The following is an 11,128-nucleotide window of genomic DNA, read 5'->3' on the forward strand; positions in this document are numbered from 1 at the left end:
ATGGCATGCTGCTGGCTTTGGCTGGGCTGCCTTGGCCGTGGCATGGCATGCTGCTGGCCTAGGCCTTGGCATGGCATGCTGCTGGCTTTGGCTGGGCTGCCTTGGCCGTGGCATGGCATGCTGCTGGCCTTGGCCTTGGCATGGCATGCTGCTGGCTTTGGCTGGCCTGCCTTGGCCGTGGCATGGCATGCTGCTGGCCTAGGCCTTGGCATGGCATGCTGCTGGCTTTGGCTGGGCTGCCTTGGCCGTGGCATGGCATGCTGCTGGCCTTGGCCTTGGCATGGCATGCTGCTGGCTTTGGCTGGGCTGCCTAGGCCGAGGCATGGCATGCTGCTGGCCTAGGCCTTGGCATGGCATGCTGCTGGCTTTGGCTGGGCTGCCTTGGCCGTGGCATGGCATGCTGCTGGCTTTGGCAGGCCTGCCTTGGCCGTGGCATGGCATGCTGCTGGCCAAGGCCTTGGCCTGGCATGCTGCTGGCTTTGGCTGGGCTGCCTTGGCCGTGGCATGGCATGCTGCTGGCCTTGGCCTTGGCATGGCATGCTGCTGGCTTTGGCTGGCCTGCCTTGGCCGTGGCATGGCATGCTGCTGGCCTAGGCCTTGGCATGGCATGCTGCTGGCTTTGCCTGGGCTGCCTTGGCCGTGGCATGGCATGCTGCTGGCCTTGGCCTTGGCATGGCATGCTGCTGGCTTTGGCTGGCCTGCCTTGGCCGTGGCATGGCATTCTGCTGGCCTTGGCCTTGGCATGGCATGCTGCTGGCTTTGGCTGGGCTGCCTTGGCCGTGGCATGGCATGCTGCTGGCTTTGGCTGGGCTGCCTTGGCCGTGGCATGGCATGCTGCTGGCCTAGGCCTTGGCATGGCATGCTGCTGGCTTTGGCAGGCCTGCCTTGGCCGTGGCATGGCATGCTGCTGGCCTAGGCCTTGGCATGGCATGCTGCTGGCTTTGGCTGGGCTGCCTTGGCCGTGGCATGGCATGCTGCTGGCCTTGGCCTTGGCATGGCATGCTGCTGGCTTTGGCTGGGCTGCCTTGGCCGTGGCATGGCATGCTGCTGGCCTAGGCCTTGGCATGGCATGCTGCTGGCTTTGGCTGGGCTGCCTTGGCCGTGGCATGGCATGCTGCTGGCCTTGGCCTTGGCATGGCATGCTGCGGGCTTTGGCTGGGCTGCCTTGGCCGTGGCATGGCATGCTGCTGGCCTAGGCCTTGGCATGGCATGCTGCTGGCTTTGGCTGGGCTGCCTTGGCCGTGGCATGGCATGCTGCTGGCCTTGGCCTTGGCATGCCATGCTGCTGGCTTTGGCTGGGCTGCCTTGGCCGTGGCATGGCATGCTGCTGGCCTAGGCCTTGGCATGGCATGCTGCTGGCTTTGGCTGGGCTGCCTTGGCCGTGGCATGGCATGCTGCTGGCCTAGGCCTTGGCATGGCATGCTGCTGGCTTTGGCTGGGCTGCCTTGGCCGTGGCATGGCATGCTGCTGGCCTTGGCCTTGGCATGGCATGCTGCTGGCTTTGGCTGGCCTGCCTTGGCCGTGGCATGGCATGCTGCTGGCCTAGGCCTTGGCATGGCATGCTGCTGGCTTTGGCTGGGCTGCCTTGGCCGTGGCATGGCATGCTGCTGGCCTTGGCCTTGGCATGGCATGTTGCTGGCTTTGGCTGGGCTGCCTTGGCCGTGGCATGGCATGCTGCTGGCCTAGGCCTTGGCATGGCATGCTGCTGGCTTTGGCTGGGCTGCCTTGGCCGTGGCATGGCATGCTGCTGGCCTTGGCCTTGGCATGGCATGCTGCTGGCTTTGGCTGGGCTGCCTTGGCCGTGGCATGGCATGCTGCTGGCCTAGGCCTTGGCATGGCATGCTGCTGGCTTTGGCTGGGCTGCCTTGGCCGTGGCATGGCATGCTGCTGGCCTTGGCCTTGGCATGGCATGCTGCTGGCTTTGGCTGGGCTGCCTTGGCCGTGGCATGGCATGCTGCTGGCCTAGGCCTTGGCATGGCATGCTGCTGGCTTTGGCTGGGCTGCCTTGGCCGTGGCATGGCATGCTGCTGGCCTTGGCCTTGGCATGGCATGCTGCTGGCTTTGGCTGGGCTGCCTTGGCCGTGGCATGGCATGCTGCTGGCCTAGGCCTTGGCATGGCATGCTGCTGGCTTTGGCTGGGCTGCCTTGGCCGTGGCATGGCATGCTGCTGGCCTTGGCCTTGGCATGGCATGCTGCTGGCTTTGGCAGGCCTGCCTTGGCCGTGGCATGGCATGCTGCTGGCCAAGGCCTTGGCCTGGCATGCTGCTGGCTTTGGCTGGGCTGCCTTGGCCGTGGCATGGCATGCTGCTGGCCTTGGCCTTGGCATGGCATGCTGCTGGCTTTGGCTGGCCTGCCTTGGCCGTGGCATGGCATGCTGCTGGCCTAGGCCTTGGCATGGCATGCTGCTGGCTTTGGCTGGGCTGCCTTGGCCGTGGCATGGCATGCTGCTGGCCTTGGCCTTGGCATGGCATGCTGCTGGCTTTGGCTGGCCTGCCTTGGCCGTGGCATGGCATTCTGCTGGCCTTGGCCTTGGCATGGCATGCTGCTGGCTTTGGCTGGGCTGCCTTGGCCGTGGCATGGCATGCTGCTGGCCTAGGCCTTGGCATGGCATGCTGCTGGCTTTGGCTGGGCTGCCTTGGCCGTGGCATGGCATGCTGCTGGCCTTGGCCTTGGCATGGCATGCTGCTGGCTTTGGCAGGCCTGCCTTGGCCGTGGCATGGCATGCTGCTGGCCTAGGCCTTGGCATGGCATGCTGCTGGCTTTGGCTGGGCTGCCTTGGCCGTGGCATGGCATGCGGCTGGCCTTGGCCTTGGCATGGCATGCTGCTGGCTTTGGCTGGGCTGCCTTGGCCGTGGCATGGCATGCTGCTGGCCTTGGCCTTGGCATGGCATGCTGCTGGCTTTGGCTGGGCTGCCTTGGCCGTGGCATGGCATCCTGCTGGCCTTGGCCTTGGCATGGCAAGCTGCTGGCTTTGGCTGGGCTGCCTTGGCCGTGGCATGGCATGCTGCTGGCCTTGGCTGGGCTGCCTTGGCCGTGGCATGGCATGCTGCTGGCCTAGGCCTTGGCATGGCATGCTGCTGGCTTTGGCTGGGCTGCCTTGGCCGTGGCATGGCATGCTGCTGGCCTAGGCCTTGGCATGGCATGCTGCTGGCTTTGGCTGGCATCCTTGGTCGTGGCATGGCATGCTGCTGGCCTTGGCCTTGGCATGGCATGCCGCCGGCTTTGGCTGGGCTGCGTTGGCCGTGGCATGGCATGCTGCTCGCCTTGGCCTTGGCATGGCATGCTGCTGGCTTTGGCTGGCCTGCCTTGGCCGTGGCATGGCATGCTGCTGGCCTAGGCCTTGGCATGGCATGCTGCTGGCTTTGGCTGGCCTGCCTTGGCCGTGGCATGGCATGCTGCTGGCCTAGGCCATGGCATGGCATGCTGCTGGCTTTGGCTGGGCTGCCTTGGCCGTGGCATGGCATGCTGCTGGCCTAGGCCTTTGCATGGCATGCTGCTGGCTTTGGCTGGGCTGCCTTGGCCGTGGCATGGCATGCTGCTGGCCTTGGCCTTGGCATGGCATGCTGCTGGCTTTGGCTGGGCTGCCTTGGCCGTGGCATGGCATGCTGCTGGCCTAGGCCTTGGCATGGCATGCTGCTGGCTTTGGCTGGGCTGCCTTGGCCGTGGCATGGCATGCTGCTGGCCTTGGCCTTGGCATGGCATGCTGCTGGCTTTGGCTGGGCTGCCTTGGCCGTGGCATGGCATGCTGCTGGCCTAGGCCTTGGCATGGCATGCTGCTGGCTTTGGCTGGGCTGCCTTGGCCGTGGCATGGCATGCTGCTGGCCTTGGCCTTGGCATGGCATGCTGCTGGCTTTGGCTGGGCTGCCTTGGCCGTGGCATGGCATGCTGCTGGCCTAGGCCTTGGCATGGCATGCTGCTGGCTTTGGCTGGGCTGCCTTGGCCGTGGCATGGCATGCTGCTGGCCTTGGCCTTGGCATGGCATGCTGCTGGCTTTGGCAGGCCTGCCTTGGCCGTGGCATGGCATGCTGCTGGCCAAGGCCTTGGCCTGGCATGCTGCTGGCTTTGGCTGGGCTGCCTTGGCCGTGGCATGGCATGCTGCTGGCCTTGGCCTTGGCATGGCATGCTGCTGGCTTTGGCTGGGCTGCCTTGGCCGTGGCATGGCATGCTGCTGGCCTAGGCCTTGGCATGGCATGCTGCTGGCTTTGGCTGGGCTGCCTTGGCCGTGGCATGGCATGCTGCTGGCCTTGGCCTTGGCATGGCATGCTGCTGGCTTTGGCAGGCCTGCCTTGGCCGTGGCATGGCATGCTGCTGGCCAAGGCCTTGGCCTGGCATGCTGCTGGCTTTGGCTGGGCTGCCTTGGCCGTGGCATGGCATGCTGCTGGCCTTGGCCTTGGCATGGCATGCTGCTGGCTTTGGCTGGGCTGCCTTGGCCGTGGCATGGCATGCTGCTGGCCTAGGCCTTGGCATGGCATGCTGCTGGCTTTGGCTGGGCTGCCTTGGCCGTGGCATGGCATGCTGCTGGCCTAGGCCTTGGCATGGCATGCTGCTGGCTTTGGCTGGGCTGCCTTGGCCGTGGCATGGCATGCTGCTGGCCTTGGCCTTGGCATGGCATGCTGCTGGCTTTGGCTGGGCTGCCTTGGCCGAGGCATGGCATGCTGCTGGCCTAGGCCTTGGCATGGCATGCTGCTGGCTTTGGCTGGGCTGCCTTGGCCGTGGCATGGCATGCTGCTGGCCTTGGCCTTGGCATGGCATGCTGCTGGCTTTGGCTGGGCTGCCTTGGCCGTGGCATGGCATGCTGCTGGCCTTGGCCTTGGCATGGCATGCTGCTGGCTTTGGCAGGCCTGCCTTGGCCGTGGCATGGCATGCTGCTGGCCAAGGCCTTGGCCTGGCATGCTGCTGGCTTTGGCTGGGCTGCCTTGGCCGTGGCATGGCATGCTGCTGGCCTTGGCCTTGGCATGGCATGCTGCTGGCTTTGGCTGGGCTGCCTTGGCCGTGGCATGGCATGCTGCTGGCCTAGGCCTTGGCATGGCATGCTGCTGGCTTTGGCTGGGCTGCCTTGGCCGTGGCATGGCATGCTGCTGGCCTTGGCCTTGGCATGGCATGCTGCTGGCTTTGGCAGGCCTGCCTTGGCCGTGGCATGGCATGCTGCTGGCCAAGGCCTTGGCCTGGCATGCTGCTGGCTTTGGCTGGGCTGCCTTGGCCGTGGCATGGCATGCTGCTGGCCTTGGCCTTGGCATGGCATGCTGCTGGCTTTGGCAGGCCTGCCTTGGCCGTGGCATGGCATGCTGCTGGCCTAGGCCTTGGCATGGCATGCTGCTGGCTTTGGCTGGGCTGCCTTGGCCGTGGCATGGCATGCTGCTGGCCTTGGCCTTGGCATGGCATGCTGCTGGCTTTGGCTGGGCTGCCTTGGCCGTGGCATGGCATGCTGCTGGCCTTGGCCTTGGCATGGCATGCTGCTGGCTTTGGCTGGCCTGCCTTGGCCGTGGCATGCCATGCTGCTGGCCTTGGCCTTGGCATGGCATGCTGCTGGCTTTGGCAGGCCTGCCTTGGCCGTGGCATGGCATGCTGCTGGCCAAGGCCTTGGCCTGGCATGCTGCTGGCTTTGGCTGGGCTGCCTTGGCCGTGGCATGGCATGCTGCTGGCCTTGGCCTTGGCATGGCATGCTGCTGGCTTTGGCTGGGCTGCCTTGGCCGTGGCATGGCATGCTGCTGGCCTAGGCCTTGGCATGGCATGCTGCTGGCTTTGGCTGGGCTGCCTTGGCCGTGGCATGGCATGCTGCTGGCCTTGGCCTTGGCATGGCATGCTGCTGGCTTTGGCAGGCCTGCCTTGGCCGTGGCATGGCATGCTGCTGGCCAAGGCCTTGGCCTGGCATGCTGCTGGCTTTGGCTGGGCTGCCTTGGCCGTGGCATGGCATGCTGCTGGCCTTGGCCTTGGCATGGCATGCTGCTGGCTTTGGCAGGCCTGCCTTGGCCGTGGCATGGCATGCTGCTGGCCTAGGCCTTGGCATGGCATGCTGCTGGCTTTGGCTGGGCTGCCTTGGCCGTGGCATGGCATGCTGCTGGCCTTGGCCTTGGCATGGCATGCTGCTGGCTTTGGCTGGGCTGCCTTGGCCGTGGCATGGCATGCTGCTGGCCTTGGCCTTGGCATGGCATGCTGCTGGCTTTGGCTGGCCTGCCTTGGCCGTGGCATGCCATGCTGCTGGCCATGGCCTTGGGGCTGGGCTGCCTTGGCTGCGGTTCTTATCACTAGACGTGCGTTGCGTGCGAAGGCGTGCAAAGGCGTGCGCGACCATGCGCGCAACACGCGCACCGTGGTCAAAAGACCACGCGCGCGGTATTCGCACAGGCCACGCTGCCCACGCCGCGGGCATGCCAGGCCAGGCTGCCCTGGCCGGCTGCATGCCAGGCCGCCCAGGCCGTGCGCATGCCATGCCGTGCTGCCCAGGCCAGCTGCATGCCAGGCCGCCCAGGCCGTGCGCATGCCATGCCGTGCTGCCCACGCCGCGGGCATGCCAGGCCGGCTGCATGCCAGGCCGCCCAGGCCGTGCGCATGCCATGCCGTGCTGCCGATGCCGCGCGCATGCCAGGCCGCCCACGCCCGCGCGGATGCCACGCCATGCTGCCCAAGGCCGCGCCCAGGCCGCCCAAGGCCGCGCCCAGGCCGCGCAAGGCCGCGCCCAGGCCGCCCAAGGCCGCGCAAGGCCGCCCAAGGCCGCGGTCCAGGCCGCCCAAGGCCGCGGCCGAGCCGCCCCAGGCCGCAGCCCAGGCCGCGGTCGAGCCGCAGTGCATGTAACCCAAGGCCGCAGCCCAGGCCGCGCCCAACATGGGGCGTACCTGCCACTGCCTTGCCCTGGGCAAGGGAGGTGCCCCCCCCTTATAATAGCCTGTTAAGCCCTTTTCAGTCTGGCAGGAGGAAACATCAAGCATGTTCGAGGAGTCATAATGGGGTTTTTTTAAAAAGTAATGGTTTTTTGCCAAAACTTTCAACATGAAAGTTGTAGGAAATAATTTAATACACCATAAAAAAAATTAAAAAAAATATTTTTTTACCGAAAATATTTTATTTTAATTTATTTCGATATTAATACTTAAAAAATAATAAAAATTAATAAAAATGGTCAAAAAATTATGGAAAAATTCCCATAATTAAAGGATGATTCACTAGTAATTATAGAAATTATTAAATTATTTTTTTCATTTTTTTTATTTTATTTTGATTTTTTTATGCCAAATAAGGGCTTTAAAAATTCGAAAAGCTCCAGAAAAATTGCAAAAAAATAGGGAATGACATTTAAAATTGATTGTAGTGCATTTTTAATTGTGTTGCACGGTTTGGGTAAGATTATAAAAGAATCATGTTCAAAAAGATCGATCGAGGCGGTGGCATGCCATGGCCTTGGCCTTGGCCATGCCTTGCACAGGGACTTGGCCTTGCCCACTGCCTTGGCCTTGGCCTTGGCCTTGGCATGGCATGGCATGCTCGCCGAGGCCGTGGCATGCCTTGCTGCTAGCCAAGGCCGTGGCGTGGCATGCTCGCCCAGCCCGTGGCATGCCATGCTCGCCCAGCCCGTGGCACGCCATGTTGGCCCAAGGCATTGGCATGGCATGCCGGCCAAGGCATGCTGGCCAACGTTGCACAAGGCGGTGCCATGGCATGGCATGCTGACCAAGACCGTGCCATGGCATGCTGGGCGAGGCCGGGGCATGGCATGCTGGCCGAGGCCGTGGCTTGCCATGCCGCCACGGCCGTGGCATGCCGGGCAACGGACCGGCATGGCCCAGCCCGTGGCACGCCATGTTGGCCCAAGGCATTGGCATGGCATGCCGGCCAAGGCATGCTGGCCAACGCTGCGGCACGGCGTGCTGGACAAGGCGGTGCCATGGCATGGCATGCTGACCGAGGCCGTGGCATGGCATGTTGGGCGACGCCGTAGCAAGGCATGCGGGCCGAGGCCGTGGCATGGCATGTTTGCAACGCCGTGGCAAGACATGCGGGCCGTGGCATGGCATGGCATGCGGGCCGAGGCCGTGGCACGACATGTTGGCCAAGGCTAAGGCATGGCACGCCGGGCAACGCGGTGGCATGGCATGCCGGGCAACGCGGTGGCAAGGCATGCGGGCCGGGGCCGTGGCATGGCATGTTGGGCGACGCCGTAGCAAGGCATGCGGTCCGAGGCCGTGGCATGTCATGCGGGCCGAGGCCGTGGCATGGCATGCGGGCCGTGGCCGTGGCATGGCATGTTGGGCGACGCCGTAGCAAGGCATGCGGGCCGAGGCCGTGGCATGTCATGTGAGCCGAGGCCGTGGCATGGCATGCGGGCCGAGGCCGTGGCATGGCAAGTTGGGCGACGTCGTGGCAAGGCATGCGGGCCGAGGCCGTGGCATGTCATGCGGGCCGAGGCCGTGGCTTGGCATGCGGGCCGAGGCCGTGTCATGGCAAGTTTGGCCCAGGCCGTGGCTCGACATGTTGGCCAAGGCTAAGGCATGGCACGCCGGTCAACGCGGTGGCATGGCATGCTGGGCAACGCGGTGGCAAGGCATGCGGGCCGAGGCCGTGGCATGGCATGTTGGGCAACGCCGTAGCAAGGCATGCGGGCCGAGGCCGTGGCATGGCATGCGGGCCGTGGCCGTGGCATGGCATGTTGGGCGACGCCGTGGCATGGCATGCGGGCCGAGGCCGTGGCATGGCATGTTTGGCAACGCCGTGGCAAGACATGCGGGCCGTGGCATGGCATGGCATGCGGGCCGAGGCCGTGGCATGGCATGCGGGCCGAGGCCGTGGCATGTAATGCGGGCCGAGGCCGTGGCATGTAATGCGGGTCGAGGCCGTGGCATGGCATGTTGGGCGACGCCGTACCAAGGCATGCGGGCCGAGGCCGTGGCATGGCATGCGGGCCGAGGCCGTGGCATGGCATGTTGGGCGACGCCGTAGCAAGGCATGCGGGCCGAGGCCGTGGCTCGACATGTTGGCCAAGGCTAAGGCATGGCACGCCGGGCAACGCGGTGGCATGGCATGCTGGGCAATGCGGTGGCAAGGCATGCGGGCCGAGGCCGTGGCATGGCATGTCGGGCAACGCCGTAGCAAGGCATGCGGGCCGAGGCCGTGGCATGGCATGCGGGCCGTGGCCGTGGCCGTGGCATGGCATGTTGGGCGACGCCGTGGCATGGCATGCGGGCCGAGGCCGTGGCATGGCATGTTTGGCAACGCCGTGGCAAGACATGCGGGCCGAGGCCGTGGCATGGCATGCGGGCCGAGGCCGTGGCATGCCATGTTGGGCAACGCCGTAGCAAGGCATGCGGGCCGAGGCCGTGGCATGGCATGCGGGCCGTGGCCGCGGCATGGCATGTTGGGCGACGCCGTGGCATGGCATGCGGGCCGAGGCCGTGGCATGGCATGTTTGGCAACGCCGTGGCAAGACATGCGGGCCGTGGCATGGCATGTTGGGCAACGCCGTGGCAAGGCATGCGGGCCGAGGCCGTGGCAAGGCATGCGGGCCGAGGCCGTGGCATGTCATGCGGGCCGAGGCCGTGGCATGGCATGCGGGCCGAGGCCGTGGCATGGCATGCGGGCCGAGGCCGTGGCATGGCATGCGGGCCGAGGCCGTGGCATGGCATGTTGGACGACGCCGTAGCAAGGCATGCGGGCCGGGGCCGTGGCATGGCATGTTTGGCAACGCCGTGGCATGACATGCGGGCCGTGGCATGGCATGGCATGCGGGCCGAGGCCGTGGCGTGGCATGTTGGGCAACGCCGTGGCAAGGCATGCGGGCCGAGGCCGTGGCATGGCATGCGGGCCGAGGCCGTGGCATGGCATGCGGGGCGAGGCCGTGGCATGGCATGCGGGGCGAGGCCGTGGCATGGCATGTTGGGCGACGCCGTAGCAAGGCATGCGGGCCGAGGCCGTGGCTCGACATGTTGGCCAAGGCTAAGGCATGGCACGCCGGGCAACGCGGTGGCATGGCATGCTGGGCAACGCGGTGGCAAGGCATGCGGGCCGAGGCCGTGGCATGGCATGTTGGGCAACGCCGTAGCAATGCATGCGGGCCGAGGCCGTGGCATGGCATGCGGGCCGGGGCCGGGTGTTGGGCGACGCCGTGGCATGGCATGCGGGCCGAGGCCGTGGCATGGCATGTTTGGCAACGCCGTGGCAAGACATGCGGGCCGTGGCATGGCATGGCATGCGGGCCGAGGCCGTGGCATGGCATGTTGGGCAACGCCGTGGCAAGGCATGCGGGCCGCTGCCGTGGCATGGCATGCGGGCCGAGGCCGTGGCATGGCATGTTGGGCGACGCCGTAGCAAGGCATGCAGGCCGAGGCCGTGCCTCGACATGTTGGCCAAGGCTAAGGCATGGCACGCCGGGCGACGCGGTGGCATGGCATGCTGGGCAACGCGGTGGCAAGGCATGCGGGCCGAGGCCGTGGCATGGCATGTTGGGCAACGCCGTAGCAAGGCATGCGGGCCGAGGCCGTGGCTAGACATGTTGGCCAAGGCTAAGGCATTGCAAGCCGGGCAACGCGGTGGCAATGCATGCTGGGCAACGCGGTGGCAAGGCATGCGGGCCGAGGCCGTGGCATGGCATGTTGGGCGACGCCGTGGCATGGCATGCGGGCCGAGGCCGTGGCATGGCATGTTTGGCAACGCCGTGGCAAGACATGCGGGCCGTGGCATGTCATGGCATGCGGGCCGAGGCCGTGGCCGTAGCAAGGCATGCGGGCCGAGGCCGTGGCATGGCATGCGGGCCGAGGCCGTGGCATGTCATGCGGGCCGAGGCCGTGGCATGGCATGCGGGCCGAAGCCGGGGCATGGCATGCGGGCCGAGGCCGTGGCATGGCATGCGGGCCGAGGACGTGGCATGGCATGCGGGCCGAGGCCGTGGCATGGCATGTTGGGCGACGCCGTAGCAAGGCATGCGGGCCGAGGCCGTGGCATGGCATGTTGGGCGACGCCGTAGCAAGGCATGCGGGCCGAGGCCGTGGCTCGACATGTTGGCCAAGGCCGTGGCTCGACATGTTGGCCAAGGCTAAGGCATGGCACCACGGGCAACGCGGTGGCATGGCATGCTGGGCAACGCGGTGGCAAGGCATGCGGGCCGAGGCCGTGGCATGGCATGTTGGGCAACGCCGTAGCA

This window comes from Camellia sinensis, chromosome 12, assembly GCF_055761805.1.
Source record: "Camellia sinensis isolate YWXY chromosome 12, ASM5576180v1, whole genome shotgun sequence".
NCBI lineage: Eukaryota > Viridiplantae > Streptophyta > Magnoliopsida > Ericales > Theaceae > Camellia > Camellia sinensis.